The following is a 13,524-nucleotide window of genomic DNA, read 5'->3' as shown; positions in this document are numbered from 1 at the left end:
GACTTCCATAGTAGTGTAGATGTCTGCTGATAAAACATGGTCTGAATGCATCAGCCTCCTCCTGCAGGCCGCTTCCGTTCTTTTTTTTTTTTTTTTTTCCTTTTTTTTGTCTCGCCATTTTGGATTGAAGTTGGCTCGAATAGCAACATAGCGAAAACTAGCAGGCCACCCTGCACCCACCGCGAGTTGAAGAAAGAAAGAACTGCTAGATACAGGCTGTTCCATTAGTCACTATCTTTGGACTATGTCTTTTTCATAAATCGAGCATCACTTTCTCCATCCTACCGATCCTCCTCCGCTTCCAGCAGATCTGAGTGCTAACTGTTAGCCTGTTAGCTGAAGCTGCGCCGGCTGCCACAGCTAACCCAGTCGGTCCGCCCCGGGCGAACAGTTAGCCTCTTTGTTAGCGATTCATCTAGTGAGGCGACCTGCTTGGAGGTTGTCTTCACACGATTCATACGGTGAGTAATGTATTTTTTAGAGTGTTCACATATTGTTTTCATTGCTAACCCAACCGGGTGTGTAGCTAAAGCTAGCTCTGGTCCAATGAAAACGGCTAATGTTGGCTAATATGCTAAGCGCAAAAAAGCCGCTAATAACATGAAAAACACTGACCACACGAAATAACAGTATGTTTGAATCCAACATTGTACATCAGCCAAGACTGGAAATGTGCATCATATTATCAGCTACTCATTTCATAAACTGAGCTTCATATGATGCATGACCGAACAGGACCGGACCACGCAGGAACTGGCGCCTTTCACATGAACAGGACTAATAGTCACCAATATGTTGTTACTGTGACCTACCAAACATTAGAGCTGAAATGAGTACCATCTGTTTATGAAATTAAAAAGGCATGTGATTAGGTTAAGCAGTGACCTCATATATTAGTGAAAACCCATTTACTAAGAAAAATGTTAAGTTCCATATGGCATATAACCACCATGAACTAATTATAAATGTATTATGTGTTCTTCAGGAGCAATGTATCAACTCCCAGTTAATAACATCACAAGAATCAGGAGAGCCAGGAAGCAGGTGAAAAAAAGCTCTTGGAGACATTGGCCTTGAGTTCTGCCAGGAAGCAGCAAAGTGTGTATCTGACACTTGAAAGTGTGAATGTTTTGGCTGAAGCATAGTTAGGTGTTTATCTTATAATGTTTCCTTGAGAATCAATAGAGAACACAATTGTTTTTCTTCGTCATTTAAAATGAGTCATGTGTAATCATTGCATTGTCATACATGTGGTCAAACATGCTAGGATTTTCATTAAATTTTCTTCTTTAAATAGGAATTCGAAGAGTTTTGCCCTGATGATCAGAATTGTACAGGATAGTCTTTACATTGACCTCTCTGCCTGGGATCCGTCATACTCCAGAACACAGGTAAATCTTACTGCAGTATTCAAGAGCTCTTCAGCTGCTAAAGTAAAAATCCAATTATGTGTCCTCATGACGCTGTTTCTTCTCTTCCTAATGTCTCCATAGGAATACCGAATCAAAGCCATTTTGCTGCTCCGATGTCCCTTTTCATCCAAATACTACTCAGGCTACAAGAATCACTTCCGCAATGTACACAGGGAAAATCGTTGAAGACATTCTGCGTAATTGTCCATACTGCACATTCCTGCAAGCAAAAGAACTATGGACACACATATTAAAATATTCCACCAAGCCAGACCATCACACCACAGTTATGGGAAGTATAAAAATGCACAGCAAACTGCATTTAAACAGAAGGATAAGGCAGTTCTTGATAGAGCCAGACAGATGGATGGTGTGAGAGGGCAATGTACTATTGCAAAAAATGCACATTTCGAGACTCACTCTACAATGTTGTTAGAAGACACATCTATAGAGAGCATTTTCAGCACGTGGTCTCTCCATATCTTAGTATGGTTCCTGAGTCATCTGTCAAAAATGGTGCTAGTTCTGTCAATGGTAACAACATCCTTGTAAATGCTGCCAGTTTTCCACTCGTAGTTATGAGGCATTAGTGCAGCATGTTGTAGAGTACCATGATCGTATTGGTGCCAAGTACCACCATGATTGGACATGCTAATGTATGGTCTCTAGGGCGCAAGCTATGCCAGTAGTATCCCAGAAAGCCCCCCTATCGTTAATAGGGCACAAACACTTACATCTGAGGCATCAGCAAAGCCAGTAATTGTTATTTAAAAGCCAGTGGCTCCTGTCACTCAAAATCATTCCCCCATCGCAGCTCTACAGATGCGTGGCAAAGCTACTGGCAACACTTCTTTGGCTGAAAATAAGCCACTGGTGTAAACACAGCCCAGACACAGAAATGAAGATATGCACAGTTTGCAATGAGCTTTTTCCTGAAAATCTCTACAGTGCTCATTTTGAAACTGCTCACAAGGCAAGAAAAGTCTGGCAATGGCCAAATACATTTGAAAATCCACAATTTTACCAGCAAGTGTTTGCTTTGCAACCGCTATCTGCCCAGTGATACGCTGCTGAACCATGTGCTAATCCATGGACTCACTTTCCAGAGTGTCACTCTGCTTTTCACAGCGTTGAAAAAAACTGATTGAGCACTGAAGGCAGGACTCACGCCGGCGACTTTGGCGGCCCCCCTGGTGCGTCACCTTTACCTTTGATCTCACTGTCAAAGGAATAAATCCGTAATGTGCAGCTGCTTGTACTAACCTTTAACACAAGGACACTGTCAATGGTCAAGATGATTCTGTACAAGGACATAATAGTGTTGGTAGCTCCAGTTAGATTAACAACTCCTCAATGATGGAGAACAAGAACCAAGCTCTGGCTAGAAGTATGATGCCATCACCACTGTCTGGTCAAGGTGGGGTTGGGAAGACATTGTGCCCACTTGGGTTTCACCATCCTCAGAGGTCCCATCTCTGATGCTTTGTCCATGCATCTGAGGGAGCGGCATCAAGGTCCTCCAAACAATGCATCCTGTTGAAAGAAAGATGACATACAGTGCATTCATTGCTGGGCGTGTATACGAGTAACATGGTGGCCTCCACAATCAACCCTGCAGTCTTGTGCAGTGCAGGGCTGTGGAAGAAACCAGGTGGGCTTAAAGTCTCCCTTAACTCTGAGTGCATCTGGGGTTGGCTTGCTCAAACGACAACTTCCAATGCAGACTACATTCAATGCCAAGAAGCTTCACCTGAGCAAAGGCATGAAGACAGCTCCTGTTGCAGTTGGAAATCAAGCACAATCTGGCCTTGTCCTGGATCCTACCAGTTTGAGCACAAAACGTATGAGTCAAGAAAAGAGTTCCTGGACAGCGTACTTTAACCAGTGTCCATATCCCTTCTGCCCAGGAACAGGAGAAAGCTGTCTTCTAGTCTGTGGCTGGTGGAAGTCAGACATTGCTAGCCACTTTGCAAACAAGCGAAGGATGTGTGAGAAACATTGCGAAACAGACAAACTTTCTGTGCTGCTTGGCTTTGATATGGATAGTCTCAAGCGAGTTAAAGCATGACTTGATTTTTGAAGAGAGAGGACCTAGTGCTCAATCGGTGCAGCAGCCTGCAGAAATCAAGTCTCCTAATGTAAACACAGGCCAAAAGAAGCAAGTGAGATGCTAAACTGTACCTTAAAACTTAGCACATGCACAGAGACCATTTCCATTGACTCAGACAGTGAACCAGAAATAGAAGAGCACTGCAACAGAATGGCAGCGTCGAAACCAACCAGGATATATAAAGAAGAGACGAAAAATGAGGCTGAAGAAGAGTCAGCCTGTGGAAACAGATGATCCTAGACAAGAGAGCTCAATAATCCAAACACTTGGATGGCTGCCTGTTAGTAACCCGCTTAGCAGTTTGCCTTGGCTAAGTATCAGGTCAGTAAATATGCACATAATAGTCTCAGAAAATAAGATGTAGGTTCATTGGCAGGATTGAACTGACAACCTCGAGTTAATAAATACTTAATAAAAAAGGACAAACAGTTACCGTGTGGCATATTTGACTGTATATACTTAAATTGTTTGTTTTCTTCATACAACCTGTGTTCACTGGTTTAACTATCACGAGTTATGACACCATTCAGCCCAGCCTTCCCTCCATAGTGTTTTTTTATTTCCTCTGCTGTGATGAACTGTATTCTATTGTTATTTCACATTTAAAAAGTGTAGGATATGCTTATGTACACATTTAAATAAAAACGTTTCTTAAATAATGCTTTCAGTCTTTGTTTTTGTACATGTGAGTTATTTCATGTGAATTGTTGGATCACCTGGAATCATTCGCAGAGGTACACAGTCCTTTCAATGTGACCTTTGGTGATGTTTCATGGGATTTTTCCTCATTAAATCATATTAAGTTTAGAAGTGTGATAAGTCTTTTTTTCTTTGTGAAGGTTGTAATGCGTACACTTAATTGTACGCAGAAAAAAAAAACCCTGATGGCTTCACAAATCATATTTGAGACAAATCTTCAGTTTTTACTGCTTTGTCACTGTGGTCCAGTAAGTATTTCTTAAGCTAGTGTATAGTAAGGGTCGAAATATAATCAATGCGAAGTAAACTAATGGAAGAGGACAAAAATTAAATAAGAAATATTTTGAAATAGTGTAGCTTTCTTTTTGTTGTTGCAGATAAACTTATGAAAGCGGTATTCGGAGCCAATTTTTAAGTTTTAATGCTCAAAGCTGACATTCATTTAATAGCTTACATTTTTCTGTCAGTTCACTGTCCGCTACACTTCCGGTCCATCTCAGATTCGGATTGGTCTAGGGCTGTGAATAGGCGGGACTTCCTGTTCGTACAGTAACAGAATTGGCCAACCGCCAGCGGGCATCTCTGCCCAGCCACAGAGTCTGCAGCTGCAAAAATGTCCGTATTGTGTCCTGCATTCACAACTGCAGATTTTAGTAACGACGGTAGCTGCAAGTTCAGAGAGGCAAACAGCGTTTGAGCAGCTGTAAGTATGATTCAACTGTGATTGGTTCAGTACGCGCCCGTGGATGTAAGCTAGTTTGTTTTCGTTTGTAAAGCGTTTCCCATGGACTGTTAAACAGCTAGTGTTAGCACATTGAGCTAAAATGGGTAGACTACGTGATTTCAGCCTTAGCTGTCATCGATAGCAGGATGACATTCAGATCCACGGATATGCCTGGATGTTATATGTATTGTTTTCATCATATTTCCAGTGGTTCATGTTACTGTAAGAGTTTGTTTAATGCTCATTCTGTCACTAAACGGGTTCGGTTTCTACTGTAGATAAACATCCAGTGACATTAGCTTGTTTATGGTATAAGTTAACTGAGCTACACAGAAAGTCGCGTATACTCTGTAGTTCTGTTCGTTTAGTTATTTATTTTAGGAAGTTTTCGGCTCCCTTCAGGTCCGTGTAAAATTTTAAAATCGAACTGTATACTAGTAGGCCTGAGTAGTAACTAAAGTGTCTGAAATATGAATCTTTGAGGGTATAACTGACACAAATATTGTATTTCAATCTGGTAATATGTTCTTTTCTGTTTTCCATTCGAATTTATTTGTATCTGTCAGTTAACTGGAATGCCTTAAGTCCATATTTCCTAATGTCCGCCGTCTAAAGTGTACTTTTATTTACCACTTATTTGATGGGAAATGTGGATTAATAACTATATTTCTGCATAAAAAACCTTCTGCATTCGACCACATTTATACCACTTTGTATTAAGCTGCAGTGGTAGAAATCCAACCATGATTAGTCCTGAACTCAATCTTAAATATTAAAAATGATTCTAAATGGTCTTTAAAAGCATTAGATTTAAAAGTCTGATTCCTGTATGGATTTTCTTTTAATGTGTATCTCTACACCAGGTTCAGTCCTCCTCCTACTTTTCTAAAGGTCTTTTCTGGTGTTTTTACCAAATATAAGTGCCTATTTCTGTGGCAGGCAATTCCATATATGAGTTATTTTAATGGCATGTAGGGGGTTTAAAACAATTAAACTTTTTCAGACAATAGATTCTGAACATATGCACTAAAATATATGTGTCCAGTCCCTGTTTTACTCCGTAATACTGTTCAGTTTAACTCATCACTGGTTTCTGTGCTAGAGTTTCAGAATTTTGTAAAAAGTCATATTGCAGTTATTGTTGTCAATATTGCACTTTGTGTAGTGTTTGGTTATTTTTTTTCCTATCAAAACATTTAAACTTAAACTAGTATTTAAAAAAAGACAGAAACATTTATTAAAATAAGACCACTTTCACACTTACTTTACACAATGGGTCTCTGTGTCTTGTTTATTTAAGACAGAAAAATATCACGGTCCACATTCTGGACTTTTAAATTGCAGCTTTTGTAACTTTCTTCAAGCAGAGGCTGATACGACAATTGTGATCTGTTTAACTTTTCATCTCTACTCCTCTGCAGACCACTTTGTCATTTAGGTTTACGTAGTTTTGGTTTGCTGCAGTAAAATGTGAGCACTCTGGGTGAAATGTTTTTACATTAATGTTTCACAGATGGATGCACCATGCTTGAAGTTGAAACTGAACTGATTTTATGCTCCAGTTTTGCAGCTAAAAAAAAAAAAATCAGGGCTTTAAATCTGAAAGTTCAAACATTTTAGGAACTTGCTTTAAATGCCTTTGGATATGTATAAATGTGTCAACCCCTGCTCTGTGACAGCCACTGTTTTATCAAAATGATTAAAAAGGTCAGTGAGCCTCATTCACTTATATTTATCATCACTGTGACCACAGGCCTGGAGTGAGTGGAGTTGGTCCTGCACACACCATCCTGCTGCCCTAAATACTGCAGCCAAATATAGGCCTCAACAAATCCATTATTTACTGTTGTCACAGTTTGTTATATAGGAACTGACTTCAGTCAGAGCAGACACCTTTTATGAGGAAATAATACACCTATTATATTGTCTTATTATTGTATGAAACCAATGAGGCTATGTGAGTTTTATGGCAAATATATGTATCCGTGCTCTTCATCACTCAGTTTAGCTCAGAAGGTCAGATGTTAAAAGATTAAAAATATTTGCAGCACAACTGTAGGACTTTGCATGATTGAAGTTCTGTCATTACTGTTTGTATTATTATTTTTCCTAATCAGTGTAACGGCTGGGTAATGTTCTGGATTCTATTGGAGATGTTATGGAACGCACTGACCCAGGTGATATTATATGGGTGTTTCTCTGAAACTGGTCCTAAAACAGGACATGGGGGGTAAAAAATCAAACTACATGTAGACTAATGTTCTGAGGCAGGTTTGGAAGAACTTTGAGTCTATTTTAAAAATAGAGTTAAAAGGGTTACTATTTTTCAGATAAAACACATTTTTATATTATTTTACATTATATTTAATACAAAAATCCACATGTAACACGGTCAAAAGGACCCGAAAATTATGTGCTACTATGTTTTTGAATATCTCTTTATTCTCTCACAGGTGCATTTGGGAATTGAATTAATTATGCAAAGCAGAGTGTTGACAAAAATGACCATTGTTGCAAAATCATTCGCAATTTATATGTTAAATGTTCAGGTTCTGTATGTAACACCAGTGGACACGATGGTTCCACACCAAACCTGGAATGAGACTGAGATTGATGAAAAACCCACGTGTGGATTAGAAAAACCACTAGGATCGGCACATTTAACACAGTGTCTTTATTTATAGTCTATAGAAGACCATTTACACACACTTTCACATCTAATGCATTGACACCTATGGAGATTAATGTCCATATTTGGGTCCTATTTTTGGACCCAATATTTGATTATAAATTCATTAATTATGGGATGGCTCAGAGCAAGAGTACAATTTTTGCATTTATCTGAGGTCATCATTAGGTCCATCCTGGGGTAAATAGGTCTACATTCACCTTTATTATTGGGTTTAAAAAGAGGGAAAAGGACAGATACTAAAATAAACCCAGTTTCATAGAAGCAGCCATCATTAATGAATGTGAATTTGTTTTTTTTCCAGTTTGTGTTTCCAGGCTGAAGAGGCTCTGATGTGCAGAATGGGCAGCAGAAACTGCAGGCTCTGACTAGGCTGGCTGAGCGTTGGTGGTTTTCAGTGTGGAATAATGTCGCACAGTAACAGGGAGCTGGTGGAGTTCTTCATATGCTACAAGCTGTCGCAGAAAAATTACCCTTCCTCTCTGCTGAGGCCAGATGATGCCAGGACTGAAGGAGACAAGGCCAACACCACTGTCTCTAATGGCTTATGGGCGAACAGTAGGAACGGAGGTGGACAGGCAGTGGTGTCGCTGCCACCCCAGTGGTGACGTAGAACGCAGTAAAGGCAGCGCTTCAGGACTCTGCTGATGAGTTTGAGCTGCTCTACCACGCAGCATTTAGTGGGCTGTCCTCCCAGCTCGACATCACTCCTGACACTGCCTACCAAAGCTTTAAAAGTGTCATGGATGAGGTGTTCAAGGACGGGGTCAACTGGGGGCGTATCGTGGGCCCTGTTCGCATTCGGAGGAGTCCTTTGTGTGGAATGTGCTGAGAAGGGACATGATGAGCTGGTTCCTCGGATCGCCGACTGGATGACCACGTACCTGGATGAGCACATCAGCCCATGGTTGAGAGCGCAGGAGGCTGGGTAAGTGGAGGCGGGGCTTAATACACCTGTACGTCACACAGAAGTTCAAGGAATGTGGTGTGACTCTGGTGGACACTCTGTTACATCGTGCACTGTATGAATATGATTGCCTTTTCCTGTTTGTTACTAGGGTGCCATCGATTATTAAAATGAAAGATTGCCCACCCACCCACCCACCCACACACCCACCCACACACACACACACCACACACCACACACACACACACACACATTATGGACCGTGGATCACAGAGGTTATGCTCATATGCAGCTAGAAAAAATTAGATATACCTTTAAGGGTTCCACCACAAAATTCTACGCCACTTGGCAGCCATTTATCAGCTTTGTAGACTGGTGTGAAGCTAAAAAAACATATCTGTGTACCTCCAATATCTTTGTACTTTTTGCTTTGTTTTATTTATTTATTTGTACTTCATTGATTTTAATTGTATATGTATGTGTGTGTGTGTCTGTACATGCATGTCTTTGAAGTGGGTTTAGTGTTTCTTTTTGTGCATTGAAAACTGAAAATAAAAAAAAGACCTTGATTTAAAAAAAAAAAAAAAAAAAAAAAAAAAAAAAGTTCAAGGATATCCTGACTAACATTTCCCACTTTGTTTTTCAGGACAGCTTCGTTGAGATTTTGGACAAAAGCGCAGCTGCCGAAGCACGGAGGTCTGGGGAGACGCTGAAGCGATGGCTGCTGGTCGGAGTGGTGTTGTTAACTGGAGTGCTGATCGGTGTGCTCGTTGCTAAAAAACAGTAAAGGTCGGATCCACCTGGGCACGCTCCGAATGCTGCGCCAATAAAAGTTTTTACAAACCCATATAGTTGATGTTTACAAAAAGCCCAGTCTGCTCGTGCACTGACAAACCGGTGATTGCTGAGGCGCTTCTAGGAAGATCCATATGTAGCCTGGTGAGCTGTTCTACGTCTCACCTGCTTGTCATGTGTCTTTTATTTTTTTTTAAGTCACAGCACAGATTTTCATTTGTTAATTCTGACTGAAAGTGCTTTAATAAACCTGATAAGCTAAGGAGGGTAAGTGAAACAGATTCACTGGTTTGATGAGGCTGATTACTTCTGTTTGATTTTCTTTTTGTGGTTATCCATGGACCAATTTTTATTCCTTCCAGACTGACTGAGAGTGTAAGTTATATTTCCCTTTCACTGTGTAATTATACAGCTCCTTTTGTTGGCTCTACTGGAGTTTTAGGCATGCTTACAAAATAATATATTTATGTTTTTCTTGTGTCTGAATTTGTTTGTCAAAAAGTCTAGTGCACATTAGCGCATGACAATATGACATAAAAGAATAGTTTGACTGGCAATATTTAAACTTCCACGATGTATATGTTTCCATAGTTTTAACAGTTTCAGTTATAAATCATACTAATGTCCCATCACAACTGCTGTTACAGTCACCACTGACATGTTCCACAAACCTGCAGGTTGACAAAACACTTGACTTGGAATGCACAAAGACTAAAGGTTTGTCAGACTCATAAACACACTTAAACTTGGTTGTGTCTCAACTTAATAAAATAAATAAAAACTATTTGTAATGCACTCTGTAAAATACCCTATTGATCCTATTAATCCGCTCATTTAAACTGAATTTATGATATGAAATAACAAAAACAAAATGACATGTGAGCCTACGACTGCTGGCTTTAAAAGCTGACACATTTTATACTTTACACTTCGTTTATTACAATTTGAGGAATTGTTAGTTCTTGACATATTGCCTGAAGAAGATATAAGAGAAATAAGAGAAGGTAAGACTTTATTGATCCCATCATGGGGAAATTTAACAGTTAATAGCCACAACAGACAACGCACAAGTGCAAAGAAAAAGACAGGTAGAAAAAAATCTAAAAGAAAAATTTGGTATTTATATAAGTATTTATATAAATAGAGAATTAAAATTTTAAACTAGTGCATTGACCCATGGGGAACCCATTCAGTGGTCATAACTGTCCATGTCCTCCCCATGTGGACTACGCATATGTCCTGTCCCTGGTGTCCAAACAGTCCCGACAGCCGCTCACAGCCTCCACTGTCCAGACCTTCTAGAAACACATTCTATTAAAGTGGATAAAAAGTTGAAGGTCTTGTCTTTAAGACTTGTCTTAATGGAAGTCACTCTTTATTTTACCCATCCTAATACAAACCTGCAAATGATTTAGTTCTTACAAGGTAAAAACAAAAAAAAAACCAAAACAGCAAACTTAGATTTAGAAGGGTTAGATAATTTATCTGGTTTTAAAGCTATGGCCTACTGATGTGGCATGTCTCTCAGCACTTAGTAAAAGTTTGAACATGAACAACCCGCCTCCCTCCAAAGCCCCGCCCACTTCCTCCTGCCTGAGCTCTGGTGCTCTCCTCCTCTCACCTGATGTGTGCAGTGGAGGTGGAAGTGGAGGTCCAGTCCGCTTCAGTGTGTCCGTGACCCTTCCCTCAGTAATCAGATACATCATCCACCTGCTGGGGCTGCTGTTTCATCAGTAGACCCTGCATTTAGGGTCTGGTCTGTGCAGCGCTGGGTCAGTGTCTTCACTGTACTTCATCACCTGGGAGATGAGGTGCCCAGGGGATGGGTGCAAGCACTGTGAACATGCGGGCTCCACAAATTTTCCGTGGACATTTGAGGTTTCATAGTCCATACATTTATCATCCTACACTGTGTGACACCAAGTACATGAACCTGTATGAGTCCCACGGTCATAAAAGCTGAGCTTTGTGCAGACCTGTCTGTTTAGTCCAGTACACCTGACTCCTGGACCTTATCTCCATCCTTCATTCATCGGACTCTGACTGCTGTAGTCGGGTTCTGTTTGTTCCCCTTAGTTGTTGTTTCTGTTAATAAGTCCATGTTTTCCCTTCAACATGTGCATTTCAGTTCTATCCATTCACATCCTGGACAGGAGACTGTGGTCAGTGACAGGGAGGAGCAGCAGGAGTGAAGCGTCAGATTCAGAGGTACACACATCGGCTGTGAGATGGCGGTAATGGATGATTGACCAGGCTCAGTCAGGCACAGCCAATTATTTCATTCGGACTAAATAAAATGATTGGTCAGACTTTTATCAGAAATATGAGCAGTATATGAGAATTAAATTTTTGAGTTTCAATACCTGCTTATTAGGAGCATTTAAAGATGACAAAAAAGTGTAATGCCACATCATACGGTAGAGCTTTAAATCAACCTGAAAAACATCAGGGAGTGTTTATTATGATCTTAGGAACATCCTAAATCACAATTTAGACATGTTTGAAATTAAGTCCGAAAAGGTCATTTTCGGAAGTCATACTGTAGTCTTACAAAAAAACTCATTTTTGGAGCATGTTGGTGACCACCTGAAAATTCTTTCAAATAAACCTGAAACACTTCAGGGAGTGTTTATTATGATCTTAGGAACATCCTAAATCCCAATTTAGACATGTTTGAAATCAAGTCTGAAAAGGTCATTTTCGGAAGTCATACTATAGTCTTACAAAAAAAATCACTTTTGGACAATGTTAGTCACTCCCTGAAAAATGTTTTAAATCAACCTGAAACCATTCAGGGAGTGTGTATTATGATCTTAGGAACATCCTAAACCACAATTTAAACATGTTTGATATCGTGTCCGAAAAGGTCATTTTCGGAAGTCATACCACGAAAAACTTTTTTTTTTTTTTTACTAGCCTTTTTTATAGCCTTATGAAAAACTCATTTTTGGAGCATGTTGGTGACCACCTGAAAAACTTTTTATATCAACCTGAAACACTTCAGCGAGTGTTTATTATGATCTTAGGAACATCCTAAATCACAATTTAGACATGTTTGAAATCATGTCCGAAAAGGTCATTTTCGAAAATCATACTATAGCCTTAGTGTCTTCACTGCACCTCATCACCTGGGACTTGAAGTGCTCGATAACCTTGGAAATTATAACAGACTTTTAAGACCACGCCCACACAGACGTATAGTTCTGTTATGTTTTCAATGAACAAAAGTGTAAAATAATCATATAAAAGTTTAACTGAACCATCACATCCTCTGACAAAGACATCTATTCTGAACAATGCATATACAGTGGTTTATAGATCCTTCTGTATTGAATTTATCAGTGTTTGTTCACAGGGTTCATGACACCAGTGCGCGCGTGTGCGCACACACACTCGTATGTGTGTGTTATCTGTGGGCTGCAGCGTTCAGGGGGTACATCCTGTGTTCACTGTCAGTTAAGGATCAAGCTGAGCTGCTGTGTTTTCCCATTGGGGGCGCCTGTGTACCATGTCTAAAAAGGCTTGTACTTTACACCAGTGGGGTCAAACATGGGGCCCAGGGCCAAATCCAGCCCACCAAAGGGTCCAGTCTGGTTCATGGGATGAATTTGTCAAATGCAAAAATATGTTAATTATAATTTTAGTTCAGGTTGCACATTCAGACCGATTCAATCAGTAAAATATGATTATAATGACCTATAAATAATAACAATGACAAATGTTTGTCTTTGCAAATGTAAATATTTTCATGTAATTTTACTGTATTTACACTAAAACAAACTATCATTTCACAAAAATGTGAATCACCTGAACAAATATGAACATCCTGAACTGCCTTCAGAGAGCCATGTGATGGTGAATTTTAATAATACTTTGTCTGTTCTTAAATGTTGTGTGTTTGTAGATCCACTGTGATCTGTTTGTTAGAATGCACATAACTGAAGCAGAATATTGTTCAAACTGCACCTTTTCTTCTTAATACATTTCAGTTTTTTCATGTTATTCACATTGTTTTAAAGGATAGTTTGTAGACGTGAACATTTTCATAAAGTAACTGAACTTTTTTCAGTCTAAAACAGTAAAAAGTTTGGAGTTGACATAATTTATCTATTATTCTGTTCGTATTTTACTGGTTTTGGTCCATTTGGGATCAGATTGGGCTGAATGTGAAAACATTTAGTAGGGAAA

General features: G+C 39.6%; 3 pseudogenes; all 3 read left to right on the top strand.

The window, feature by feature from the left end:
• The first annotated feature begins 1,319 nt into the window (after positions 1-1,319).
• On the top strand, positions 1,320-2,101 carry LOC115419485 (activity-dependent neuroprotector homeobox protein-like; annotated as a pseudogene).
• A 667-nt stretch (positions 2,102-2,768) lies between these two features.
• LOC115419484 (activity-dependent neuroprotector homeobox protein-like) lies at positions 2,769-3,587 on the top strand (annotated as a pseudogene).
• Positions 3,588-4,803: 1,216 nt separating this feature from the next.
• LOC115419167 (bcl-2-like protein 1) lies at positions 4,804-9,787 on the top strand (annotated as a pseudogene).
• Positions 9,788-13,524: the final 3,737 nt, after the last annotated feature.

The sequence above is a fragment of the Sphaeramia orbicularis genome, chromosome 5, assembly GCF_902148855.1.
Source record: "Sphaeramia orbicularis chromosome 5, fSphaOr1.1, whole genome shotgun sequence".
Classification (NCBI taxonomy): domain Eukaryota; kingdom Metazoa; phylum Chordata; class Actinopteri; order Kurtiformes; family Apogonidae; genus Sphaeramia; species Sphaeramia orbicularis.
Note: the sequence above shows the minus strand (reverse complement) of the source record. Positions and strands in the feature narration are given on the sequence as shown.